The sequence below is a fragment of the Arachis ipaensis genome, chromosome B09 (genome assembly GCF_000816755.2).
Source record: "Arachis ipaensis cultivar K30076 chromosome B09, Araip1.1, whole genome shotgun sequence".
NCBI lineage: Eukaryota > Viridiplantae > Streptophyta > Magnoliopsida > Fabales > Fabaceae > Arachis > Arachis ipaensis.
The window spans coordinates 11781747-11782033 of record NC_029793.2 but is presented as its reverse complement, the minus strand read 5'-3'; positions in this window follow the sequence as shown (position 1 = coordinate 11782033).

Here is a 287-nt window from a genome sequence, read left to right as displayed (position 1 = left end):
TCCATACACCTACACTCAAAATTATTATTATCTATTTTTATTTTTATTTTTAATTGAATCCAAAGCAAGCTTTTGTTTATCAAGTATTGAATACACAATGCAACTTAACAATTCAACGAACTACAATATCCCAAAGTACAACTGTCACTCAATAAATACACTAAGAACTTTCCAGAACTGGTAATATCTTAATCAACATGGCATATATTACTATAAATAAACTATAAGCTATATATCTATTTAGGATTCAATTTTTTACTATATAAAAATAAGATATATATAAGAAA